The sequence below is a fragment of the Melospiza melodia genome, unplaced genomic scaffold, assembly GCF_035770615.1.
Source record: "Melospiza melodia melodia isolate bMelMel2 unplaced genomic scaffold, bMelMel2.pri scaffold_18, whole genome shotgun sequence".
Lineage (NCBI taxonomy): Eukaryota > Metazoa > Chordata > Aves > Passeriformes > Passerellidae > Melospiza > Melospiza melodia.
The window spans coordinates 14,416,151-14,442,112 of NW_026948525.1; the positions used below are offsets into that span (position 1 = coordinate 14,416,151).

At 48.6% G+C, this 25,962-nt stretch overlaps 1 pseudogene; it reads right to left on the reverse strand.

Annotated features, from left to right (window-relative positions):
* Positions 1–2,119: 2,119 nt before the first annotated feature.
* The window catches only part of LOC134433387 (olfactory receptor 14J1-like), a 115,507-nt pseudogene continuing 91,664 nt past the window's right edge, over positions 2,120–25,962 (reverse strand).

The window sequence follows — 25,962 nt, forward strand, 5'->3', positions numbered from 1 at the left end:
ATGTGGAAGGTGCCTGCTACTGTCATTTGCTGCTGGAGTGGGAAAAATCTACTCGTGCTGGGAGCAGGGATCAGCTCTGGTGCCATTGCTCGGCACCACCAAGGAGATTTTCAGCCATGTGCTAGAAGAGTTGCTCTGAAGAGTTGCTAGAAGAGAAGGAGTTGCTCTGGTGTTGCGGGTGAGAAATGTGCATAGCAAAAGGAATGATCTCATCACACCTTTGCCCCTGCAAGTCCAGGAGCGCTGCATGGCAGCCATGGTTGGCTAAAGAGGGCACAAGAGACAGAGGGATGTTTGCTGCTTGACCCTGAGGAGTGATTTATCAGCCAGGATGCTCTTGTTAACTGGAAGGGCCTGTGCAAGGCTCAGCATCCCTGTCCTGGTGTGGAACAGCAGCACGGGGTTTGCTGTGGCTGTGCCTTCCCCAGGGATGGTGGCTCATCTGCGGGCTCGCTGCTGGCTCAGCAGGAGGCAGGAAGGGCTGCAAAGGATTCACTGCTCCCACGTGCCAGGGGAAGGGGATCAGCTGTGCCTGCTCCCAGGGCCCTGCTCTTGGAATGCAGAGGGCAGATTTGTCCCCTGTGCCTCTCACTGGGTTTATTCCACAGTGCTGAAATGTAGCCAGGGTAATCCGTGACCTAAACGTGGGCATGAATAGTGTTTTTAGAGAATGAAAAGAGAAAAAATAAATCCTCACCCACCTCAATCTCTCTCCCCAGATTAAAAACTCCCCTGGCCAAGCCTTGCAAATGAGTTTTTGTTGTTTGTGCAGGGAGGAGTCAGATTTTTAAAGGCTGGCTTTCAATTTTACAGCCGTTTATTACAGGCATGAATAATTGCTGGCACGGTGCTACCACTGCTGTTGTTTGCTCTTAAGGTTGGGCCAATTACATATGTAAGCCCTTGATTTACAAGCAAAAGCAGAACTAAAGTAGCTTTGTGGTCTACATTTCAAGAATGAGTGATGTGTCCATGGTCAGCTGTGGGTTCCCAAATTTGTGCTGTGAACCACAGAGGTCCATGGCCATAAATGTATGGCCCAGATTGTCCAAGGCATCCTGTGGCACGGGCTGCCACAGCACAGCGTGAAGGACATAAACAGGGAGCAGCGAGTGAGGCCCGGGAACCTGCCCAGATTCATCCCATGGCAGGAATGCTGAAAGATTGTGCTGCATTTGGGGAATTCACAGTGAACACACAGAAAAGAAAGGGAACTGGAACTGAACGTAATGGTTCTGCAAGATGGACTTAAACCAAGCCTGTCCAAGTCCTGCTTCCCAACATGAGAACTGGTCTGTCTCCAGCTCCTCTGGGCACTCAGCCCTCTTGGGAGAGGAGAATCACAGAATCCCAGAATGGTTTGGGTTGGAAGGGACCTTAAAGCCAATCCCATTCTCCACCCCCTGCCATGGACAGGGACACCTTCCACTGTCCCAGGCAGCTCCAAGCCCCAGTGTCCAACCTGGCCTGGGACACTGCCAGGGATCCAGGGGCAGCCACAGCTGCTCTGGGAACCTTGTGCAAGGCTCTCATTTTCTTCCCAATATCCCATCTAACCCTGCCCCCATCAGTGTGAAGCCATTCCCCCTTGTCCTGTCACTCCAGGCCTTAGTCCAAAGTCCCTCTCCAGCTCTTCTGGAGCCTTCTAGGCAGTGGAAGGGGCTCTGAGGTTTCCTCAGAGCATTCCATTCTCCCCTCCACCTCTTTTAGCCTGTCTCCAGAGTGGAGGTGAATCCAAGGAATAGCTGCTATCCACTGTGGAACTTAAAAATGGCTGATTGAGATCAAGCAGAGGATTTTTCTTGCTTCTGCACAACAGGCAGAGAATGGAAAGGAGGTAGGTCAGTGTGATGGCTGTTCTCCATGGGGTGATGGTTTCCAGACATCACCCACAAGTGCTGTGACCTGGACTCTTCACTGCCCAGCACAGGGAAGGTGTCACTGTGCTGTGCTGGTGCCATTGGGTGCCACCAGCCATGGGGTGAGGTGGGAGCCAGCCCAGCTGTGCTCCTCCACCCTGGCCTGGTGGCAGGCTGGTGTCCTTGCTGCTGGGAGAGCAGGAAGGGCAGGATGTGAGGAAGGGCAGGATGTTTGTGGGCGCTGATGTCATTGCCACAAATCAGTCGTGGATGTTGTCAGCGGGAGGCAGCGGCGGCTCAGCTTGGGAAGAGGCCAGCGTGTCACAGCCCAGGGGCTGGCCAGAGGAGCACGCTGCACTCATATCCTCACTCATCACACAGCACATGGCTTCTCAGCCCCCTCCTGCAGGGTTTGTGTGGTCAGCTGGAGGCCGTGGCCACCTCCCTGGTGTGCATGGCCCAGGCTCAATCTGAGTCCTGCTGATGGACTCAGCTTGGAGATGCTCTGCCCCACCTCAGCAAAGGCTGCTCCTGCTGCCATCCAGCTGGGCAAGAAGCATTGGTGCAGGACCAGTGATTTCTGGAGTGATTTCCTGAAGCTTCTGAAGGCAGAGACAGCACCCAGACCCCCCCTGGCAGCCCTGTGGTGTGCACTCTGGCCCTGGCAGACCCGTGGGCAGCAGAGCCATGGGGAGGCACAGCCAGGTTTGTTTACAAGGCTGCAGTCAGCCTGGCTTTTACACCCCAGCAATTACTGGCACGCCCTGACGGCTCCTGCGCCTTTGCAGCACATGTGTAAACTCCTGGTTGTGTCACCTCCCTGTCCTCTCCTAGCGGAGTCTAGCAGTGGGAAGTGATCATCACAACTCACATTTGCCTGGCGTATGTCTTTCCACAGTTCCAGAGTGTGGAATGAATTGAACCCGCTTCCTCCTTCACCTTCAAGCTGCTCCTGGATGCAGGCAGCTCAGCTTCCGCAGCCACGCTCAGCTCTCGGAGCTTTTTCTGCCCTAGGGATGGAGCCCTTCTCTCCTGCCTGGCAGAACCTGCCTGGATGCTCCCCCTTGCAGAGGTGGTGTTCATCTCATGATCTTTTGGGCTTTTCCTAACCCTTCCCTTGCCAGGCTGAGGCTTTCTGTCCACTCCCTCCTCCACTGTGGCAAAGGAGGGCTTTTTGTCTTTGCCTTCAGGGTCATTAAATCTTAATTAGCACGTTGGCTTTCTTTGTCAAGGTATCCGCTCTCTCCATCCATCAGTGATGTAGGGCACATTGCTGACATTCTCTTCTTCCTGCATAATTATCTTATTCCATTGCATCTTTTATGCACAATCTTCCCTTCTGGAAGGGCTCCTCTCCCTGCTCCCACTCTCCCTGAGCACCCAGTTCAGCTCTGGTACCTGCCATGGCCTTGTTTCTTACGCCTGCATATGAATCCTTTGAGTTATTCCTGTATTTTGTTAACTACCTTGATCATCTTGGCTCTTTGAGAGCTTGATTCAGGCATTCATAGGTGTTTCCTTCACCCTCTCTCTGAAAATGGGATCTGTGTCACCCAGCCTCAGTGCTCCTACATGAGTTTCCACCTGAGCTGGCTATCCAGCCAGGGACAGGGAATCTTCCAACAGGCAAATCATTCCAGCTAAGGCAGGAGTTAAAGGCAGCCCCATCTCCCATTAGATAAATCATCTTTTCTGCTTACTGCTGCTGACCTTGAATTTCTCAGATGCTTTTCAGAACAGATGCAGCCCCCTTTAGAGTGACCCTAAAGCTCTAGGCAGTGGATTTGCCTCTCTGGGTTAGCCAGGGCAAGTCCCATGGAAAAACAGACATGGGGTCTCTAGGGCCATGCAGACCACAGGTCAGGACATGTTACTGAGGGAGCCCAGGCAGCTCTTATGGGCTGGAAGTCTTGATTGTAGCTGTCTGATGTTAATAGAGATGAATCTGACACTTGGAAAGGTTTGGGGGAATGTTTTCTTAGTTTGTGTTTAGGAAATGTAAAGGTATATAGTGAATGTTTAAAAACTAACAGCAACAGTAATAACAGTAATTATAGGTGGGCACAATTTTCTTTTATCTTTTAACTGAAGTTGCTAGAAAAAAATGACTGCTGTGCTGATACTTGGCAGGGACACTGATGTGAGTATCCACTTGTTTCTGAAAAACGCTGTGGGATTTTTAATGACCATCAGCAGCACAACCTTGATTTTTAAATGTCATCCTAAATGTAGCAGTTATAGCCTCCTCTGCCGTGGCATGTGGGTGGGTGAGTAGGGATGAATCAGAAAGCAGAAAGAATTGCTGGTGCTTTCTGTGGCTCCCAAGTTTTCCTCGAGGGCTTCCCACCTAGGAACTGGCTGGAATTATCCGTGGGTTGTGTTGCAGTCCCTGGTCCCATGGCATCTCCTGCTGTTGCTCTCCCCTCTATTAATCCATGATTAAGTCGCTTGATGTAGAATGAGTTCATCAGGTTTCTTCAGGAGCTGGTATTCCACAGGATATCCTCTCTGTTTATCAAAACAAGATAAATGAGAAAAACGTTTCCTAGCTTTTGCAGATGCAGTTTTCCATTCTCCCTCTGGCTGGAAACACTCCCCAAGCTTCACTTTCGGAGCTGAAATCTGTGCTTGGCATGTGCAAGATGGTGATTTGCTTTTGTAAATGGAGCAAAGTCTTGGTTTTGAGTCATGACTCAGTGAAACAAATCTACTTTTATTGACTAAAACGATTCTAATAGCACCATTAAACCCGCTGGGACCGGGAAGACCAGAGTGACACGACAGTGGGGTGGATCCAGCATCTTCCCTGGCCTGCCAAGGCTCGGGAGTGATGAGTGGATGGGTGTTTAAGGAGCATCCATCCCTCCCTCCCACCGTGGTACCCGGGGCACGGCCGCAGCCGGGCAGGTGGGAGCGCAGGGAGGCTCCGATGGAGCTGCTCTGCCCGCCCAGGGACCGGAGGAACTGGGAGCAGATGGCAGGGTTAAAATAGGACAGAGCTGCGCCGAGCTGCTGCTGCAAGGGAGAGGAGTGAAATGCCTGTTCTCACACTTCACTTTGTGTCTCGGGAAGAGCTGCGGAGTGCCTGCGCTCCGCTGGCATTCCCAGCAGGAACACACCAGGCAAAGGCTTCCTCGGGTTTTTGATATTGTCTGATATTACTCAGACACTGCGACCCCATTGGTGACCCTGACGTGATCACAACAGCTGCGGCTGATAGAGTGGAGAGATGGATGGGGCGGCAAAGAGGAGCTGCCCACAGCCTTTGAGCTGTGAAGGGCGGCCTCCAGCACTGCAGGGCAACCAGGAAGAGTTTCCTTCAGCCTTTGAGCTGCAAAGAGTGGCATAAAGAGCTGTGATTGGTCTGGACCCTCTTTTTTTTTCCTTCTTATTAGTTTTCTTTTTGTAAGTGTGTCATGGTTTAGGCCTGGCACAGAGCCAGTGCCCCCATGAGAATACATTCTCCCTGGTGTCTGCTGTGAGATGTGACCAGGAATAAGCAAAGCAGGCTCCAGCTTAGAAATAAAGAAAACTTTATTAACTAAACTACAAGAAAAGAAGAAAAAACTATAAGGGAAAAAAAATTGAAAGCCTTACAAAAAGCACTTTTCTCCTCCTCCCCACCAAAATTTCCCAATGCAATACATTCCCCCAAATCACCAACTCTCAGTCCGGCACCACCCTTTAGAATACTAAATCTTCAGTTCCTGAAGAGGAGAGGAGTCCTTCTTGTACCATCGGCTTCCCTTGGAAACACGTTGAAACCTCGTGTGTTTCCATGTCACTCAGCACCGCTGGGAAAGTCCTTTGCCATCGTGACATCTTTCCTTGCATGCCCAGTGCTCTCACCACTGTGCATAGAGCAGACCTTGTTCTAGGGTTGTCTTTCAAGGATGCCTTGTCTCACTCCAAAAAGAAAGGCACAGTCTCTCCTTCGGGACATCTGTCCCCCCCATTTTTTCACCCCCTGGGGCCGAGGGGTACTCACACTGAACCCTCCCGGTTCTGAGGCACTGCCTTCCCCTAAATGCAGTCTCTGTGTCATAGGAAAAAAACTGGTTTGGTCTATGGCCACACAAGAAAAGTCCAGCCAAAAGGCCACTCTGTCATCTCTCTCCCACTCAAGAGTCTTCTCCACTTCCCTCGGGCCTATCCCTTGTTATCTCATCTCATCTCATCTCATCTCATCTCATCTCATCTCATCTCATCTCATCTCATCTCATCTCATCTCATCTCATCTCATCTCATCTCATCTCATCTCATCTCATCTCTTATCTCTCTTCTTATTCAGCTCCAGGAGGATCAGCATTCTGCAAGGTCTCAATCATGCAGGAAAAGGGTTAAAATTTTCAGTCTCTGCCTGTCCCAGAGCTCCGGAACTCCCACGCTGCCCTTGCACTCCCCCCCTTCTCCTCCTGGGCCAGCGCCACTATCGAATTCAGACGCTGTCTCTCTCTCTCTCTCTCTCTTCCCTGGGGGGGCCTGTCTGATGTCTCTTGGTCCCTTCCACCCTTCCATCCTTGGGCTGGGCCTACCTCATGGCTGCGTGGCTTCTCCCCTCCCCCCACCCAGCCAGCAGCTGGGACAGGGGGCGAGATCCAAAGCCTTTCCCGACAGATGTCCCAAGAAGCTCCCGGGGTGTGCAGCTCTGGGTTTTAACCTCTGTGTTTTTTCTCAGAGGCGGTCCTACAATCTGAGCATCCATTGGCCTGATGGTAGTGACCACAGCATCCCAGAAATCCCATTTCCGGTCCAACCACCACAAAGTGGAAGACACCACTAGCATGGGAGCAGGGGCTTTGAAACTGGTGGATCCCTTCTGCAGGTATGGACTCCTATTTTAAAGAAAATAGTTGAAAAATATGATGACTGGTCTTTATTACTCCTAAGTCCGTGGTGTGAGAGCCACGGACTGGACATGTTGGAAGTGGCTGCCCTAGTTTTAAAAGCTTGGAAGTGGGCTTGTAGAAGAATTCTTGGCAGAACAAGGGCATGCTATACTCCTACAGGAATTGGATGACCCTGGCCTGCAGATTGCAGAGTTACTTTGAAGACCATGTACCATCCTTGGAACAAGATAGACCATGTCCTGTCCTTGAATAGATACAAGGAAGAATAAGCATTGTGCAAGGATGAAGCTGGATGCCAAACAACTGCTAATTTAGCTCACCTTAGCTAAAACACTTACAGTGTGGCAACCTATCCACAAGTAACATGTATGTGTGAATACAGACACTTAACCAATAAGCATTAAGCAGTGGTGGTGTGAGACAAGTGTATAGAAGCATAAATATGACAAAATTGCTAAATAAAGGAAGAGGACATGTAGCCACATTGGTGTGATTGTCATTACTCAGCCGACTCTCTGTGGGACCCTCTTCATACTGGCGCCACGAGCAGGGACCCTCTGAGATGCTTGAATGCGGAATGCTTGAATGTGGAAGACTCTGAAGCATCAGGCAGGAACCTGATTTGGGATCCAGAGAGTCGGAGGCAGGAGAGACCTGGTGGGCAAACACAGAGACCAGAGTCCAGAGCTTAAGTGGCCGAACAAGCCCCTGCCAAGGTAATACTGCAATGGAATTAGATGCGGCAATTAGATTGTTCACAAGTATCCTCTCTAAGAGAGGCGAGGACATAAAAGAAACAGAAATAGAAGCCCTAGTGAAATGGGCATGAAAAAGAAAAAAATTTCTTGAGCCTTCCCTGCTATTTAGTACAACTGAGTGGAAAGAGGTAGGAAACCATCTTTGGGATAGCACAATAGAAGGAGGAAAAGATGGAAAAGAAGCAAAAGAGTTAGGAGCCACCTGTAAATCTATTATTAACAGTTTAGAAACTATGAAAGCTAAGAAAAACATGGCTGCTGCAGCCACTGAAGCTTTAGGAGGCAATGTTAGTGAATGGCAATGAGAAATAAAAAACCCAACATCTCCTAAACCATCACGTCTTGCTACCTTCTTTGGGGTCAGAAATACTCAACCTCTGAATGGAATTACCACTCCTGTTTGCTCTACTTTGCAAGAAATGATAGGTAGTGTATCACAAAAAGAAGAAGTTTCCCCACAGGAACTTTTTACAGGTGACCAAAACCAAAAAGAAGTACTCGATCGCCCTCTTGCAGGAGAAAAGCAGAACAATAAATCACTCAGAGCGATTAGTGGTGTGAGACCAAAAAGAGAAGTTACAGCTTTCAGGCAAGATAAAAAGAAAAAAGAATATTTTTCTCCATATTGTTCTCATTCTTCGTGTCATTCACCGTGCTGCTCCCCTTTGTATCCCCCCTTGCCTGAAACATCGTCAGATGAATTCAAGGAAGAAGAAGAAATCAAACTCGTGAATCAAAATACCCTAAACTTAATGATCCACTTCAAGAAATACTAAAGAAAATAGCAGAATTATCCTCTTGGCAAGAACTAGAAAAACAAACAGAAAACGTGAAAAAATCAGAAGTTTTACCTACACCCCTTTCCACTTCAGTGCTTATCACTCCTACTGCTCTACGAGTCCCTGGGTGGCTTGTGTCACCTCCACAGGCTCCCAAGCCAGAAAAAGATCCAATACAGTAACGCTGGTCAAGAGTTATTCATGATGCAGTCTTAGATGGAGAATCGTGTGTAGAGCTTTGTGGACAGTTGGTTAGATGAGAAAGGTCATGTCGACATAATGCCGCTGGTTAAGCCTGAAGGGGACAAGTATAGGAGTCAGCAGTCAGTGTCCAATAACAGGCAAGGACATTGTGCCCTTGGTGCAACAGCAGGATAGGGGAGAGCATCTTTGGCAGAAATACGAAGAAAAGTTTCAATAAAATATCCACAAGAATGCAGAAGTTGGCGTAGTTGCCTGATAAGTAACTAACCAATAGTGAGCTCACCTTTGCAATATGTATGAGCCTCATTAACATTGACATAAAGATGTGTACCTATCAATAAAGTTTGAGATTTGCTGATCACTCATACTGCATGTCGCATTTCTCCCGCTGATCCCAACAACATGGTGACCCCAACGACGTGATACCGGTAATGGCGACCACGGGGGATCGGTGAAGGAGTTCGGGTCCTGTCGCAGCAAGGACGGCGAAAAAGCACCGCTGAAAACAGGGGTGGTGCTGCACCCTGGGTGACTTCAAAGGAGAGCCCGGCCGATACGTGCTGCCGAGACCTTGTGGGGCTGCAACAGTGTAGACATTTTTAAAATGGAAAGGCAAGCAGCATATGATTTATTTACTTGCTTTTTAAAAAAGCTACAGGTTAAGGGCATAGATTTGCAGAAAGAGCTTCATGGGTTATTAGCTTATGGGTATGCACAGGGATTCTTCCAAAATCCTCATACAGTCCATGAATTAAGTGAGTGGCGAAAGTTTGGAGATAAGCTGTGGGAGGCGGTTTTAGATTATGATAAAACTTCAAAGAAGTTAGGAAAGTTATGGCGAGTGGTGCATAATGAGTTAGAACAATATCAGGTAGAAAAGAAGGATGCACGGCAAGCTACTGCTGCTCATAGTAAGAATAAAAGTTATGGAGATTGGTCAGATTGCCCATTACCCCCTGCCACATCCACAGTTATCTTGCCACCAACATCGGCTCCTGCTTCAAGCAGCAACTCACCCCCCATAACAGCACCATCCGCACCACCTGTGCCCTGGCCAGACCCTCCCTCTCCCCCTCCTAGCAATGAGCCGATCCCTGGGGCAGAGAGTGACCTAGCGGGGGCCATTGCACAAGAGCGGAGGAAGGCATGGGCAGCGGTAGCAAAAGAGATCATGGATTCGGGGGATAGTGAGGCTATGGCAGCAGCTATGGAAGTGGCTTGCCCCGTGGTGTATACTCCTCTGGACGGGGGTGGATTACAGGCAGCAATTACTGCTCTAGATTGGAAACTGTTGTAGCAGTTACGGTCCAAAGTTAGTCAATTTGGGGTGACTGGTGAGCCCACAAAGCAAATGCTTGACTATATTTGGGGAACCCAGGTGTTATTGCCAGCCGATTGCAGAGGAATAGTGAAGCTTATTTTTACTCAACTCTAGCAGCTTCTGTTTAATGCACATTGGCAAGCACTCTGCCAGGAGTGCGTAGCAGTGGTTCGGCAACCTGGTGACCCTTTACATGGGGTAACCTTAGATGAATTATTCGGTATAGGGGTTTTTGCTTGAACAGAAGCGCAAGCGTTAATCGGTCCTGATAAATGTTGAGAGGCTATGAGACTGGTGAGACTGGCTATAGACAGGATAAAAGAACCAGGCAGGGTTCCCTCATACATGGGTATAAAACAAGGAAGGGATGAATTGTTTGGATCTTTTATCGATAAGGCGGCCGATGCTATCGAGCGAGCTGGAGTAGCAGATTTCATGAAAGGGGCCTTACTCAAGCAGTGCGCGCTTCAAAATAGCAACCAGGCTACGAAAAATGTGTTAAATACCCTAGGAGCTAATTGGACTATAGAAGAAGCTTTAGAACGCATGGCAAATGTGCCCATAGGGAGTCAGGCAATGTTAGTAGAAGCTATTAGAGAGCTAGGGACAGGATTGAAGGAGCAGACAGCAGCATCGCAGAGCCAAGTCCTTGCCGCCCTTGCGCCCCTACAGGCAGCAGCAACAAATAGTCCACGATCTCCATCTATTGGCTGATTTAAATGTTACTGGTGCAGAGGTATGGGACATACCCGACGAGCCTGCCAAGCAGCTAGCGTCTGGTGTCACAGTTGTCGCTTGGATACTCACAACACCGGAGCCTGCCGACGCCGCTTGGGAAATGCGAGACAGTCACAAGTTTTTCTTTAGCAGCTTTTTAGTACAGTATCTCTATAGTATAGTTTTAATATAGTACTAGTGTAATATAACATAGCTTAAGAAAGCATTTCTTTAACCTTCTAAATCATAGAGCCAAAGCACAATATTCCCCACGGGGGGGTCACCATGAATCAATCCTGTCCTTTCTGTCACTACACACATCAACACTCGGTAGCAGTGCCCCGATCAGCAGCCATCCTGAACTTGCTCTCCTCTTGCTTCAGTAACCCACACTCTTGGGGAATCTGGAGCGTGTGGTTCCCTATGGAATGCAACCAGACCCAGAGCATTGCACTGGGAACTACACTCTTTGTGCATCTGTGCTCAGGCAAGTTCTTCTCTTGGACTCGACCACACTGATGGGGCTGAAGTGGCTGGAATCAGAAATGCAGCCCAGCCCCTCCCAGCTCCTCTAATCTCTGAGCACCAGCTGGAATGCAAGGGCATTGATTTCCTGCTCAATTCCCAAACACAACACACACTGATTCCCTGGGCTGCCAAAAGACACAGGAGCCGTTACCCTGAAAGTGATGTGTTTCTGCCAGTGCTGGAAAAGGGCAGCAAAAACTGAGAAAAAGCTCCCTGGAGAAAGAGAAATTATACAAGGCTTCTCCTTCGAGCAAACAAACAAACAAATAAACAAACAAAATATGAAAGTGTTACCTGCTCCAGTGTCTAAAACACTTGGAAGCAGTGAGGGGATGTTTGGCAGGGAAACAGCCCTTTGTGCTGAGCATTGGCTCTATGGATCCAAGGCAGGGATCAATGGCAGTCTGCCTGAAGGTCCCTCATGAGCCCCCATTGTCCAGGCTAAAACTCCCTCAGCACCTCCTCCCTGGCCTTGTGCTGCACCCCTTGCTCAGCTCCCCTGTCCCTCTGTGCCCACGCTGCAGCCCCTCCATGACTTTCTGCTTCCCAGGGCCCACAGCTGCACACAGCACTCCAGCTGTGGCCGCAGCGCTGCCCAGCACAGGGCCACGCTCCCTGCCCTGCTCCTGCTGCCCCACTGCTGCTGGCACAGCCACCGTGCCCTTGGCCTTCTTGGCCCCCTGGCCCCACGCTGCCTCATCTTCAGCTGCTCACGGCCGCCAGCCCTGCGTCCTTTGGGCCCACACAGCTCCCCAGCCACAAAGGTGCCCATTTCACTTCAGATACTGCAGGCACCATTGCAAGATGGCCTTCCTGTTCTACCACCTCATGTTCCAAGTAGATATCATAAAGTTTGATTAGAATAGGATTCTAAGTCACTCTGTTTAAATTAAAATGATCTAATTCAACTGTACAGGAAATCACTCTTAATTAAATTTTTCCTATCTGCTGTCAGCAAGCATCGTTCTCTTTTCAAAACTCGGTTTTTAGTTCTTGAAACTCTGAGAAGGAAATCCAAAAATATCTATTGCTGCCTTTGTTACTTTTGTTTCAGGCATGAAAATGGATTTTCTTTCAGCCTCCCTAGCTGGCCCTCTACAGTCTACTGCTACTGGCCAAGCTCATGCCTTCCTCTGCCATTCTTAAGCACCAGGAACATGAAATGTTCCTTTCTCACTCACCTCAGGATCTTCAGCACTGCTGAATACATGCTTCAGGTGACCTGTAGTGGGAAGGGAAAATGAAGCAGCTTCTGTCAGAAAATTGCCTGGGCTGCTGAATCCCACAGAACAAGTCAACCCAAACAGAGATGATTTCCCGATTCACAACATCCCTCCAGGAGACACAATTCATTCGCACAGCCAGCAAGAGATCAGGACAATATTCTTGGCTGTGCCTACACTTCGGCCTATTTAGCCAGTAAATGAATACAAACATGACCAAGAAAATGCAAATTCTTCTTTAACACTCAATGCTACTGTTCTACCAAACACATAAAACTGCTTTTTAAATCCTCGTCTTGAGGACTTTTTTTTTTTTTTTAATCAGTTGCATGCACTAATTCTCATCAACTTGCTTGAAACAGTTGCCTGAAAAAGCTTCTCCAAAATCCCCCTGAACTGTGGCAGACACTCACTGCTTTAGAGTTTGCATTTCCTTGCAAAGGGAATCACTATTTAAGCATTGGGTAAGAGGTCAAGTTAGACAGTCAAATCCTTTCATGACAAAATTTAAAAAGAAAGAAGCTTTCTCTGAATTCTGGGAACAACTGCAGAGTTTTTAGAAGGCCTTCCAAGAAGCTCTGCCAGTCTACATTTTCAAAGGTGTCTTGCTTGTCCCAGCAGCCTGAGGAAATGACAGACTCTGCTGCCACAGACTCTCCCGTGGAGGGAACGGAGCCCTGCAGGTTCCCCTGAAAATGCTGCCCCTGTGGCTACAGACACCCCCTTTTAGCTGAACCTTTGACAGGAGCTTTACCAAACCAGTGGCATCCTAATGCTCTTTCTCTTTCAAAATTGGAAACTCACCCACCAAGAAAGAGCAGGAAGACATACAAAAGCCAGGTTAGGATACACCCTAACCTAAGCAGAAGGGAAAACTCTACTTATGTGCAAAATGTGTAAGGTAATACACGGAAAAAGAAATGCCATAGGCAGCGAAAGCTGCTGTGGTCAGATGGTGAAACATTGTCATTTTTGAAGGTTAGGTAAATAATAAAAAAACAAGGCTCTTGTCAATGGGCAGCTACCCACTGACAAATTCCCCAATGAGGAAAGTTCTCCTGATGTGAGGAAGGCCTAGGGCTGCTCTGACACTCAGGCCTTCCGTGCACCAAGGCCTGATGTCACTACGACAAGGTGGCAACCATGCCCTGACATCACAAAGCAAACGCTCCATGTTGGTCTGTGAACTTATGCCAAGCAATAACCAACCTTCCCTACAGCAAACAGAAAATAGCCTGGATACTACTTCTCTGTCACAAAGCAGCACAAATTGCCACATGGGCCAAACTCTGTTGTTCAGGGATCCAAGAGTAACTCCAAGGGTGCCCCAAGCACCTACAGCCTGTACCCCAGCTGAGCATTCAGATGGGACACAAGCAAAGGAAACCAGACCAAGTAAATGGCTCACAGCATTGCACATGTGAGAAATGACTCTCACTTTTAAAATTGTAAAGGTTTAGTAAACCTTAACAAAGGACTGAAAAAGGAAAACTTGCAGCATTGGGAATCTCTGTGACTAGCTGATGTGCTGCTTATCTATAAAAAGGATGCTCTGCCTTTTATACCCTTAGCCCCTCCAAAAGTTTTGTCAGTCAACTCTTTCTCTGCTGTCCATTGGAGGAGATTACTTTCCTGCATCCCGACTGGAGGTCAGGCGTTGTTACACCCTGCCTGCTGGTCACAAGCCAGCCCTCCCCAAATGCCCTGACTACCAAGGCTATTACAAGGGGGACGGGAAAGAGGACTATGGGAGGACATATTACAATACCATCACTACACATTTGAATATCCACATAGCATCTACTTCTTAACTGTCAGAGTCAACCATTGCATTACTCATCTGGAACACACAGAGCCAGGACAGAAGCCACTGTTGGCATCACAGCTGAAATGCTTCCTAACAAATCTCCCTACATATTTGCACCTTTATTGGACATGCCCAGGGCTCCGGTGCGGGTACATCTCTGCCTTTCTTCCCCTTTGGCAGCAGTCGAACTGGCAGCATCTGCCTGCCAGCAGCAGCTGCTCCTGGCTGGGAACGCCACTGGCGCTGCTGATTTCCAGAGGCTTCTGTGTGCCAGGGGAAGCCAAGGAGGGAGCGGGTTGAACGGTGCTGGCGCTGCTGCTGCTCTGTGCCAGAGAGCCCCGGCTGGGCAGGGCACGGTGCCCACTGCGCTGCGGGCTCCTTCTCCTGCCACAGCTGGGCACACCTGGCAACAAGGCATGACAACCTGTGGGCAAGCCAAGGGGTTTCTGGGGCTGCACTGCTCTGCACACACCCAGCACACCTGCAGCACGGAATTTTAACCCTCAAACAGGTAAACAAAAGGGAAACAGCTGGAAAAGATTTCATTTCAACCATTCTTTATGCTTCAATAGAAATTACCAAAATGAATGTTACCGAGCAGGGCTGATCCACACTGCCAGCTCAGTGTGAGAAAAGAGGCATTACTTTATTTCAGTGCTGGGTGTGTGGGGAATCACTGCCCTGAAATATGCACACCCACATGTTAGTATCCATGGAACTAAGACATGACTTTCATTACTTTTATTCATTACTTTGCTCAAACTCACAGGCTAAACATTCTGACAAAGTATTTGACATGTTTAAATCACTTCTCCAAAATTACTGACATTTAGAGTAGGGGTCTCTTGAGGGTCTCTGCTGGCCATGTGGTGAACATCCCATTCCTCAAATTCTCCTCCCATGGTTAAGAGCCTTCTTCTCCTTGAATGCATTGCAGCTACCTCCTCAGTAGGCCCACTGTCTTTATTCTCAAGGCTAAGACATCCACTTGCACACATTAACCACTGGCGTGAGGGAAGGTACGACTAAGCACTTATTACAGCGACCTGATGAAGGTCTTCAGGATGAGAGAAGTGGACGAGAATCTTAGTTCATGATCAGAAGGCTGGATTTATTGATACATGATATATAATACATTATTACTATACTAAAAATAATAAAGAGAGAAGTTGCAGATGCTGCTAAGCTAAGAATAGCATAGAAAAGAATGAATAACAAAGTTCTGTGTCCAGCAGAAAGCAAGGACAAACTCTCCTGTGAGTGGTCAGCAAATCCAAACTCACAGAAGACCAATCACCGCTGCACCTGTTACATTCCACACCAGCCGATAACAATTGTTTACAATCTTCTTCTGGGGCCTCAGCTTCCCAGAAGATGAACAAATCCCAAAGAAAGGATTTCTATGAAATAATGTCTGCGACAAGCACTGCCTGTTAAAGCTTAACAAATTCACAATTTGTTGCAGGTCAACACTTCCCCAACATCTCTCGTTCCTTCTCTGGGAATCAAACACAAGCATTTTGTGATCACTGAGCCCAAGGCCGCCTCCAACCCTCCTGTCACCCAGCAGCCCTTCTCTCCTCACAAACAGCAGGGCCAGCAGTGCCTTCCCTCACTGGCTCAGTCACCAGCTGTGTCAGGAGTTCTCTGTCACACACTCCAGGACCATCCTGCACTGTTTGCTCTCCGCTGCACTCTGTTGCCAGCAGACATCCCCACCCTGTTCCATGCCCCGTGCAGAACCCTGCACCTGCTGTCCATGGGCACCTGGAAGGGGAGGCACTCACGGCAGAGGTGCACCAGCTGCACTGGGCAGGAACCAAAACCCTCTGGCGGCACAGCTGCTGGCCTGGGTCTGGCACAACTCTGCACGCCCCACTCCTCACGGGCTCTGGGCTGGAAATGCAATTGCACTTTCTGCCTCATGGAGAAACACCAGGGCTGCACAAACAACGGCCAGCAGGCCACATCCCAAAGGCACTGCAGCATGGAGCTGAGAAGGAAGAAGACCGTTCCCCAGTTCCTAACCATACCAAAACCACCATGATTGGGACTTTTAATCTTCTGAATGTAGAGTTGATTCACAGGCTGACAAGGGAATCTTCCAATGGAGTTGAAGTTTGGTAGAGTTTTTATTCTGAGTCCTACTCAGGCTGTTGATTTGAAAATTTATTTTAAAATATTTTTTAAAAGGCTGTGCAGTCGTATGGTTTTGTTCTAATACCAGAATGGCTAGATGAAATGTACTGGCATTTTAATTGCATCCAAACTGATTAGTCTGTAAAAGCTTTCCTGCAGAATAGCCACTAAACAAGAAATTAAAATCTGTGGACTGTTGACTTTGCAAATTTCTACTAAACTTATCAGATAATGAGGCATTTTTAGGTAGATCATAGAGCAAATTAATTCCTATGGATAACTTGATATGGAAAAACCTGTTGATTTCAAATTAAAACTGCCAGCACGTACTAATTGGAAATCTGAATACTCACTTCTATGAGCTCTGAATTATTAGACAGTCATTGTTCGCCATATTAACAAAAATTAACATTCTGGCTATTTTTTTTTACTTACAGTCAGGTCTTCAACATTCTTTGTAACACCAGAAAGAGTTTGTAGCAGTGTGAACCATGGGTTGGTGGAGCATTGCAGAAGGCTCCTATGCCAGCACTAAACGTTCACATTTACCGTGGCATCCCTTCTTGCCTTTAATTCCAAGCTACAGCTCAGTTCCTGCAGTAGAGATTCACACTTGTAGTCTGTATTTGCAGCTGGTTCTTACTTCCCTGTCCAGAAAAAAATCATGCTGAGATCTCAAATCAAAATAAAATGAGGAGAGACTCAGGTTCTGGATAGGTATAGCAAGAACTAAGAGAGTTTTTTGCAAATATGTTGAAAAGCAGTTTGTAGATGCTGCAAAAATGGCAGATTAAAGGCTTGCACCCTAACTTGCAAGCTGAGGTTTGCCTGTTCTTTCTGGACTGATTTCTTGAGGCCAGACACTGAACCTAATCAGTAAGAAAATCAAAACCACAGGAGTAGTTTGGAGAATATTGTAAATTATTCTGTCATGATGCTTTTTGCCTAAAAGTTCTGGCCATCATCCGACTGGAGTAATTAGAGGAGATCGAAGCCATCATACTGTGCCTGTGCACACAATTCCTTCCCAGGAGTAATCCATGAAGCAACGCTGACAAATCCACATCAGCAGCTGCTGCCACACAGTCATGAAGCAGAGAATATGTATTTCTGCTACACTAGGACAGCTGAAGATGCCTCTGCTGAGCTAATTTTAGTGACTGCTCACCACAGATGAGACCTTGTGGTCAGTCTACAAAAAGTCAGGGCAGTTAATATTCTGCCTAAATAAAGTGAGTCTAGCAATACATAGACCATGGAGCCTGAGAAAGCCAGCAGCTGTGGGAGATTTATTTTGTTTCCGTATCTTTCTTTTTACTAATTTATTGCAGTCAATTATTTAAAGAACGGAAACTTTCGGCACACCATTGGCTGGAAGGTTGGTCAATCTTCCATTCACGACTCCTCTGAAAGCATCACCCCAGAGTTTTTATCAGTAGCTCTTCCATCATCATGGCTCACACAGCATTTCCTGCAGCTCTTCCTGGAGTCAGGGAAAGGCACCAGGAGAAGGGGGAGAAAGCTGTGTGCAGAGACTGTGTCAGCTGAAGAGACATTTGTTTCCTCTGATTTGGCTGAACGGCTGCAGGAAACTTGCTGGCACTGCTGGCGGGGTGGCCTTTGGCAGGGCTGGGCAGAGTTTGGGGCCCAGGATCCCTCCTCTTAGTGGGACACCAGGGTGAGCAGCCCCTGTCCCAGGCAGGAGCAGAGGTTCTGTGGCTCTGCCCCAGGCACAGGGACCTGCCACTGCCATGAGCTCCTGCCGCGGCTCCTCTGGGGCAGCTCCTGCTCTGCAGCGATGATGGGCGCAGCTGGGGGTGGCTGCAATGCAGGGTGGCTTCCAGTGGGCTCTGCTGGTCTGCCACACTGGAGCCAGCAGAGCTTCTGGAAGGAGTCTCCTCTTGTGAGCTGCTGGAGCTGGCACTGGCCACAGAGCCGCTGGGTTCATCCCTGACAGGCCCAGAGCACAGCAGCCTCTGGGCCTCTTTGCTGCACGATGGCAGTGAGGAGGCCATGGAGCAGAGGTTCAGTATGTATGACTCAGTTTCCTGATGAACTGTGCTAAGAAAACCCTGCAGATCTAAGACACTCCAAGAAATCTGTTGGCACGTTGGGAACTCAGAATTGTTTGCATTTTGAACAATTGTCTTATGAGTGCTTTTGATTGTTTTTGTCATTTTGTGTTGATTCAGTTGATCCTTCAGAGAAGCTTTCCTAATAATATAAAACACAGGGAACTGTGGAGACCCTGGGGGGGCATTCCCTGGTCTAGGGAGACACCAGAAGCTTCCCTCAAAAAGCTGTTAGACCCCATTGGCTCCTTCCCCTGTTCCTGTGTCTGTTCCTGCGTTCCTGAGCCACACCTTCCCTATTCCCTGATTGGCCCCCTTATCTTTGTACTGCCCCGAGATCAGGGTCAGCCCCCAGGCCCCTGCGGAGACAAAGTGGGTGGGTGCTGGGACCTGAACATCTCCCTGCACAGCTGAATGAAACATCTGTGGAGATCATGCAAAGGTCCTTTTTGCTTCTTTACCCTGGACTATGCTAGCAACAATTCAGACTGCTACAGAGGAGAAGCTGCAGTACTGGCACCAAGATTTTGGCAACTTGACCATAGGCACAGAGGGCGTGCAGGATGCTGCTCTATGGATTCCTTAACCAGCTTTCTCTGGTGCTGGCATATTCCCTCCAGCTTCTGGTGCAGCCAGGGCCACCTTTGGTCCAGCAGATGACATTGTTATTTGAAAAATTTGGCCCACTCCTTGGGCAGGAGGCCATCCACAGGCTCTGGTCCTGCAGCCCCCTGCTCAGCTGGGGACAGTGTTCCCTGTGGGGAAGATGGAGCAGCCATCACAGGGTCTGGGGGGCTGTTTTCAGCAAGGTGGCCAGGCTCTCTCCCTGCTGGCTCTAGCAATTGTTTGGGGGAGCTGATGGCAAATTTTATGTAGTCCTGTTCATCCTACTCAGAAAACCTGACAGCTTCTATCATTCTTCTGCAGAGTGGGCACGCTGGATTTCTCTTTGCCCACTGCAGGATGCAGCCCAGGCAGAACTGGTGGTGACAGGGCAGAGAAAAATTCACATCCTTCTTAGTGACCTGGCAGATGGGGCAGCTCCATTCTGTCCCCATGGCCATGTCTGTCTGTCCCAGCAGGAGGGAAGAGCTGAGGACCATGAGCTGCTCTCATTTGCAATCTTGCTTGGCCAGAGCCCAAGCTCCAGCCAGAGTGGTCCAGGCTCTGTCAGTGCCCAAACATAAGCAGGAAGGGATGTTGTATCACAATCCATTCCTTGGTGAAGGAGGTCCATAGCAGCCCCATAAGGCACCTCAGACACTCAACAGTCAAGGCAGTAACATATGGACAGGACACAGATGGCAGTTCATGGCTGGGAGAACATTCGTAGACATATCCAAGGACAAATTTCCCAGGAACTCTCCACAGCTCTGGGATCTGCCCATCACCTCTGTCAGAAGCTTCAGCAGAACAACCAAAGTCCTAAAAAGCAGCTTCCAGACACTTTTCCTACCATCCTGCCTGAGTAGCCGGGTTGCTTGCTGCAAAACACTCTTCTTCTCCTCTTCCCCAATGCCCTGTGGACACTTGCAGCCAAAATAAAAAGCTCCTGGCCCTCTGTGTGATGTGATAATACAGTTTTTATATTTCCATGCTGGGATGAAAAAAGCCGTGCTGTGGGTCAGGAGAGGCTAGGACCCACTTGGCCTTCCTGCAGGCCGAGGGGGTCCCAGCAGACATCCTGCTGCTTTTTTGGGGAATGTGTGAGGGGGAGTGGAGGGGGTGACAGAGAGGCCGAGATCATAGAGTGGAAACTCAGCTCCAGAGTGGCAGTGCAGACTCTCCCTGCTGAATGCCTGCTGGGGCTGGCAAAGAAGGAAAATGCCCCAATAAGAGCCTGGTGGCACTGTGTCTCAGGGACAGGTACAGGGAGGTGACAACAAACAGCAGCATGGCCCGGTCTCACAGCTTCTAGGAAGCAGTGACAGAGGGGCCTCATGTGCCACAGATTTCAGAAAGGCTGTCTTCTCAAATGGCCACTCTTAAACACCTCTCTTTGCCTGTTGGATTTGTGTGTGCCTTTGACAGCCACAGCATCCTGGGGCAACGCATTCCACAATTTCATTAAGCACTCCTTGAAAAGCACCTTCCATTGTTCAACTGAGCTGCCAGCCTGGTCATTTTAGAGGGTGCTGCCTTGGTGGAAAGAAAAATCAATCTTCTGCCTTCCAGGGAGCTGAAGGAGAAGGGACTCTTCACCATCAAACACCTGGCTGGGTCCCATTCAGAGGTCCTGCTCTGTAGGCTTGGTGAGGTTTGCTTGGCAGTTGCCAGCGAGGTGAGAACATTGTTCTGAATTGTCCCCCATACTTCATACACGGTGTGTAGAGTAGGTATGTGCTTGTTCATCTCCATGTGAGCTCAGCGTCTGCCTTCATTTCTGGTTTTAAACTTGAGATTTCTAGTGTCTGTCAGCTATCTGTAGGATCTGTGGGCGCATGCAGCTGTATTCACTGGCAGGTCAGGTATCTGACACTCATCTTTGACTGTGGTGCCTTTATAATGCAATGTGCAAATGCAAAAATTGAGACACTAATGATGTTATTTGCCAGAGTCCCAATCTCTGCCCAAGCTGTAATTCAACACTGCAAATTATTCTGTAGACTGAGCCTGTGTTTTCTGTTTCCTGGCTGAGTGCTTCAACTGCTGGTGTTGGCTTTTTGAACAGGAGCACCTGACTCTTTTATCTTTATCACATTTGTGCATTTATGATTTGAAAGCAGCCCTTGCTTTAATTTTCTGGTAAAAGGGCCTAAAATCAAAGCTGTGGACATTTTAGTAGGGTTAAGTAGAACACTGAATGAAATTTTTATTTTAGGCCTGCAGTGAGAAGGTCTGAGGCCAGAAATTGGTGCCAGAGTAAGTGCCTTTCTGTGCTTGTGCTCTTCTGCTCTTCTTGTAATTTTATGTTCCTCTGGACACAGTGGGATGTGTTGTCATTTCCTGGGACTTCTGTTGAAGGCAACTGGTTTTCTTTCCAAGGTGATTCTTGTTTCCCCTCATGACTTCCCCAGGTGACCAACCTCCATTCCAAGGTGTCCTGCTCTGCCATTGTCACTCTGGGAGAGCTCTTTGTGACCTTGAAGAAGGACATGGACTCTGAGATGGATGAGGTTGCTCGGGTCCTTCTCCAGATGGTGTCCAGCTCCCCAGAATTTGTTCAGAAAGCAGCCAGTCAGACCCTGGGGATCCTGGTGGAGAATGTGACTCCTGCACGAGCAATGACTGCTCTCATGGACATGGGAGTCAAGTAGGTTCTTCTTCTTTTAGTGATGTTCTTCACCTTTGTGTGTGTGGGAGGGAGAAGGGATGAGACAGAGAATGGGAATGGTGGGAGGGAAGGGTCCTGTATCCTGCATCTTCTGTGAACTCAGTGACTTGATTCTCCAACCAGCCTCACTTCTTTCCTCTTGTCACCTATTTCTGCCCTCCTGCAGCCCATCAGTTCTCAGAATCACAGAAGTGTAGAATATGGGGAGTTGGAAGGGGCCCATCAGGACCATGGAGTCCAGCTCCTGGCCTTGCCCAGAACAGCCCAAGGGTCACACCAAGTGCCTGAGATTGTTGTCCAAATGCTCCTTCAGCCCTGTCACGCTTGGTGCTGTGACCACTGCCCCGGGGAGCCTGTTCCAGTGCCCAGCCACCCTCTGGGTGAAAAACCCTTTTTCCTGATATCCAAACTAAAGCTCCTCTGACTCAGCTTCCTGCTGCTTCCTGGAGTTCTCCCAGTCTGTCAGATTTTCCTACATGTGGTGACTGATGGGGAAGGGAAAGTGCTTGCAAAGGCCAAGGATAGAGCCTTGTGCTTTTGTGGGCAGAGGGACAATTGCAATTGCAGCTGTGAGCAGTGTTTGGTATTTCACAGTGCTAACCACAGAGGCCCTGGGAAAATCATGTCTCCTCATGATGCCATTAACTTGAGAAATGAGGAGAGTCCTTGCCGGGGCGTGGAGCACATGGGGGACAATCTGCTGGGTGTGGCACAGCCTGCACAGCAGGTGCAGCTCCTGCCAAAGGAGTCTTGTATGACTGTCCTGGCCTTAGAGCTCTACTTTCTATGCAAACTGATGTTTCATGTTAGCCTTGAGATGATGAATCACTTTACAGGCACCTTCACAGGCTGACTGCCATGGGACAGTTGAAGCAAATGCTGCCTTAAATGTTGGTGCTGGGCTTGATAGTTCCCAAGAGACACTCTCTAGAACAGGACAGCCTGGCTAAACTGCCTGCCACCCTTTCCTCAGCTTTGCAATAGGGTAAAAAATTCAGATGGATCCATTGCCAAGCCCCAGAGGAAAAACAGGCTGCATTGTTGGATATTCTGCAACTTCACGGCCCACAACGTGTTTCCCCTTCAGTTGTTGTTTTCCAAAGGTCTGCAGATTTGGAGATAAATGGATGGAAAGAGCCTCAATCCTGCTGCAGCTCTGTGTAGTGGGTGCCCTCTGATGGGTCAGCATCAATTGTTCTTAATTTCTAAATTATTCATATGTCATCTATTTCTTTAATCTTTCTCAGAGTAAATACTGTGAAAGAAATTGAGTATCAGACAGTGCAGGGAGACTGAATTCCTCCCTCTTCCGTGCAGGCAGGCCTAGTGTGCAATGCTACCTTTGTGTTTAGCTGAGGACAGAGCCTTGTGCAGGTGTCTGAAGGTGCAGGGAGAGCCCAGGCTCCTTCCCCCAGCAAGGGCAGGGAGCAGCTCTGGCCAAGGCCGGCACTGCCGCTGCTCCTTGTCCCTGTGCCCAGGGTTTGCTCTCTCCTCCCCAGCAGCCGCCCTGCCCCGGTGCGTGAGTGTGCGGCCCAAATCCTCCTGTCCCTGGTGGAGAGAATTGGAGTCACCCAGCTCGCAGGCACCCCCAGGGCTGAGAGGCTGCCACACGTGGCAGGGAAGCTTGCTCAGGACTGTCACAAGGACACAAATAATGATCTTCATTTCACCTCCCAAAACAGGAAAACCGTTTTGTGTCTGGCTGTAAAGGTGAAACCACGCAAGAGTGGAAACTAAAGGGAATATGAAGTTACCTCACGGTGTGAATAAGGGTCATAGAATCATGGAATATGCTGAGTTGGAAGGGCCCATCAGGGTCATCGAGTCCATCTCCTGGCCATGTGCAGTGACCCCAAGAGTCACTCCATGTGCTTGAGAGCATTGTCCAAACACTTCTTGAGCTCTGTCAGCCTTGGCACTGTGACCACTGCTCTGGGCTGCCTGGGCAAATGGCTGTACTGGGAAACCTTGGGCCAGCAAAAAGGAGCATTGCCACCTTTTTCCTGTGGCTTGAAGGATTCTTTACTGAGATCAAAAGAGCTCAGATCAGCCAGTCCAACACTTTTGTTTGGCCTTAGGTGCACAACACAAAGCCAAAGTGTTGGCTGATGTTCATCAATGAAGGATCCCCACATCCATTTTTCATTAACTTCAGACTTTCTAGAAATATTTCAGGGGTCTTTAGCCAAAATATTCAGTCTTTCTAAACCTGTTCTGCAGATTTCTAGAAGGCTGTCATCTGTGGCTCAGTGAGTTCGAAACTTCTTCTTGAAGAAAACTGTGGTTTCCTACTGGCAAAATCAAAAAGGAATCTTGCGACTTGAATGGGGACCAATAGAGGAAATCTTTGGTGCATGTCCCTGCCCTTGATGGCATGCCATTCCATTTGATGGCTTTGACTTTGAGGAAAGATTTTTTTCTATTTTTTGGTTGTTTTATGAAGTGTCCATGCCATGTCCCTCATATCTTACCCCCTAAGTTGTGTCTTCCTCCTTGACTTTTTCCCCTGCTTTTGCAACATCTGTTAGCTTAGTTTTGGCATGTTTTGGTCCTTTGCACTGCACCTGATATAATCCCGGGCCATTTTATCAGAGTCACTAAATTGCCCAAATTTTCCTTTTTTCTCCTCCAATTGCAATTCCTTTGATGCTGTATCCATTCCAGCGTGCTTGTAAGTCCTTCTTTTCTGTTTTGGCCTTCAGTGGGGATCAATTTTGGCAAGCTTTGCTGCATGTGCCTGCACTTGCTGGCGCCCGGCCTGCCTGCACTTTGATGGCTCTGACTTTGGGAACGATTTTTTCTTGTTTATTTTTTTGCTTTAAGTATTCATGCCATGTCCCTCTTATCTTGCCCCCTAAGTTGTATCTTCCTCCTTGACTTTTTCCCCTGCTTATGCAACATTTGTGAGCTTAGTTTTGGCATTTTTTGTCCTGTGCAATGCAGCGGATTTCCTCACAGCCTACTTTTTGAAGTCACTAAAATTCCCGATTTTCTGCTTTTTTCAATTGCTTTTCATTGGAACCTATCGCCTTTCAGAGTGTTTGAAAGCCTTTCTTTTGGGATTGGCAAGATTCTTTTTCCCTTCCCGAAAGGAAATGAAATTTCCATTCGAGAAGGGAAAAGGAATCTTACGATTTCAATGGGGACTAATAGAGGAATCTTTGGTGCATGTCCCTGCCCTTGATGGCATGCCATGCATTTTGATGGCTTTGGCTTTCGGAAAGATTTTTTTCTTTTTTTGGTTGTTTTCTGAAGTGTCCATGCCATGTCCCTCATATTTGCCCCCTATGTTTTGTCTTCCTTCTTGACTTTTTCCCCTGCTTTTGCAACATCTGTGAGCTTAGTTTTGTCATGTCGGCCCCTGCCAGGCGTCTGAGCAGGGACGAGGAGGCAATGAGGCCCCAGGCCTGCAAGGGTCACTTGTCCCCTCGTGTGCCTCAGGCCCAGGCCCAGCAGCCATGGCCAAAGTGCTGCCCAAGTTGGCTCTGGCAGGGCTGTCTTGCAGCTGCTGCCCATCCCTGTGCCCTGTGCAGCCCAGGCTGTCCCACGGTGTCCCTGCCCTGCGCCTCTGTCCCTGCAGGCTGTCGGCATCCCCCGGCTGCCCCACCTGGCTGGGCCCTTCCTTTGCTGACAGCTCTGCCTCCTGCCTGCCCCTGCCTGCCCACACAGAGCCTTGGGCTGCTCCAGGCTCCTGCTGGGGACGTGCTGCACCACAGCCCTGCCCTGCCAGGGAAATTCCTTTCTGCTGCTGCCCAGGCTGGGCCTCCCCAGCTGCCCTTGTGCGGGGTGCGGAGGTTCAGGGACATCACACCACAACCAATATGATCCAGTGAAGCCAAATTTATTATCCCTAAAAAGACTATATTTATAATAAATCTCTACTGTCCACGTGTCTCTAGCTAATACATGATTGGTTAATCCTAGTTGTCTTCTGGCCCACTCATGGTTCAATTTTTTCCTTCTTTCCCAAGCTTGCTGTTAAACATGCTGAGTCCTGATGACTCTTCTTGTATTTTTCTCAAGGATATACCAACCCCATTTCTGAATATGTCCATTATCCATTGTTTGTGAATGTGTCCATTGTCCATTAGTACAAGCAGATTGGATTGTGCATCGGCTGAATATGGCCCTTGTCTAGCAAGAACTCCTCAATCTGCAAAAAACTCTCAACAGTTCCCCGGTTTTGTTTTTGCACAAGCCAGACTGATTTAAAAGCACGCTCAATTATTTTCTGCACAGCAAGGCACTACAAGCAGAATTGAAAATGAAGACAAAGTATCATTATGCCAAAGGGTACTAAATCCTTGAGCTAGCCTGTTATTCCCCAGGATTTTAGCCACTCATCAAAAGAATTCTCAACCACTGTGAGCTTTTTCATATTCTCCTTAAGCAATGACAATTTCTTGTCAATAGATCCAGAGTGGTCAGAGA